Here is a 1,918-nt window from a genome sequence, read left to right on the forward strand (position 1 = left end):
TGGGTGACAGTGAGAAGGAGCTGTAGTCTTAAATAGAAGCCCCCAGTACGCCACCAACATGTTCACATTTCACATCATTTTCTGGCACTCTGTGACACACACACCAAAGAAAAAACTATTATTATTGCCAGTTCCGTTTTGACAAACCTGAAGTGAGAAACACAAGCAGCCAATTACCAGGGGCCAGCGCACACGGCACTGAATGGAAACCTGAAACTGCAAATAAATGTAAACTTCACAAAATAATAATTCACTTCGGCAGTAATGACACTTGCCAAAACAAAGGTGAACTGTAGTTTTCTCTGGTCCCCTCCCCAATCGGACCAGAAGTGACATTTTTAGCTGGCTTTCTGAGTGAGCTGGTGTGGTCTTTATAGATAACAAAAGTTTGGGGAAGTTTGTGGGTGAAACCTGTGAATATTCACAGATGGAACCAGGAGCAAAGTTGCAGTTTCTCTTCCTCTATCATCCCAGGAAAACACTATCCTAGAGAAACTGCAGGTGGTGCTGTTGCAGAAGCGATATGAGGATCAACCTAAAAATGATGGTGTGGCTGGCATAGATGATTTTGATGAACAGGCTGACTAATGCACTTAAAACTCAAAGGGCACTAGGGGAAAAATCTTTAAAACCATAATAGCCTCAGACCTCAAAGATGCCTTCCCCCCTCCCTTCTTTTTTTACTTTAGATCACAGGCAGATTTTCAAATGAAGAACCTGAGATCAACTCGAACCATGGACGTGGAAGTGCTTTGCTTTGTTGCTGATGATAGATTTTCTGCTCGTGGATTGTTCTTGTAAGATAATGTGAGATCATCTAAGAAAAAACTGCAGACAGGTGAAGTAAGTATTATATATAAACAACCTGTTGACCACATCTAAAAATGACATCAGGGTTTTCTGTGGTGGAAATGTGTTGAGACAGTCTAGCAGTGACGTCAAACAGAAAATAAGTACGAGTGCAGGTTAGCGGTGTGGTCTCTGTGTGTTTCCTGATCTTTAACAATACAGTTAAATTGAGAAGGCATAACAACTCAAGCAGCCTCTTCTGCTCACCGAAGTCTGCGAAAACACATGTGAGTCTTGCTGGTTTTTTTTATGAAACATACTCTGAAATCATATATATTTTTATATATACCTATGCAGGAGTGGTTATATACTGGAATTACAATGTTAAGCAAGTGACCCACATAGTTAAATTGTTTATGACCCATATACTTAGGTGCATCACTGTACACTGGTGATGCGCAGCGGTTGCTTTAACCTACTATTTTAGACTATGGCAGTTTTATGGGTTATGCTGACAGGTTTGTCTCTCACAGTTGGTAGAGTTTGGCTGATTTGATGCATCTGGTTTGGGTTTGTGTGTCCTCGTCTTAATCTTTTTTTGTCTTTGTTAGTTTTTGACGCACATGTGCTTAAAGCTTTTCACCCAGGTTTGCTTTGTCTTGTTCTTCTGTGATGTTCTGTTTTGCTCTACATATGGCTCTGTTCAGTAAGCTCTGTTTCAAGAACTATGCTCTGTTCCAGAGGATCTTTTTGAGTGGTTTGATTTTAATTGGATTTAAAAAGCTGAATCCACAAATGATGTGCTGATAAAGTTCATCATATTGCTCTTAAAATTGTGACCTGACACTCATCCTTAAATCTTTTGTACTTCTGTTGAATTCCTGCTTAACTTTACTCCTGTAATGGGAAGGACAGACAGCTGCCTCAGCACTACAGCTGGTTTCTGCCAGGCCCAAGGCATCCTGCTGCCAAGTGTGCTGACAATCTTACAGTCATATGTGGAGTTCATTATGAAAAATCTGTGATTAGCACATACCGTATACCGACTACAAAGCGCACCTGAATATTAGCCGCACAAGCTAAAATCAGGGGAAAATCCTGTTTTGTACATACATTAGCCGCACCTGAC

At 40.7% G+C, this 1,918-nt stretch overlaps 1 protein-coding gene across 1 annotated transcript in view; it reads left to right on the forward strand.

Moving 5' to 3' along the window:
- The first annotated feature begins 1,027 nt into the window (after nt 1-1,027).
- Nucleotides 1,028-1,918, forward strand: part of LOC102206672 (P2Y purinoceptor 14-like) — a 6,771-nt gene continuing 5,880 nt past the window's right edge. The window contains exon 1 of the mRNA XM_005754930.1: nt 1,028-1,076. The gene's annotated coding sequence lies outside the window, so the exon portion shown is untranslated. The remainder of the gene's footprint in view (nt 1,077-1,918) is intronic.

Source organism: Pundamilia nyererei, unplaced genomic scaffold (genome assembly GCF_000239375.1).
Source record: "Pundamilia nyererei isolate P.nyererei 1_Seehausen unplaced genomic scaffold, PunNye1.0 scaffold00756, whole genome shotgun sequence".
Taxonomy (NCBI): domain Eukaryota; kingdom Metazoa; phylum Chordata; class Actinopteri; order Cichliformes; family Cichlidae; genus Pundamilia; species Pundamilia nyererei.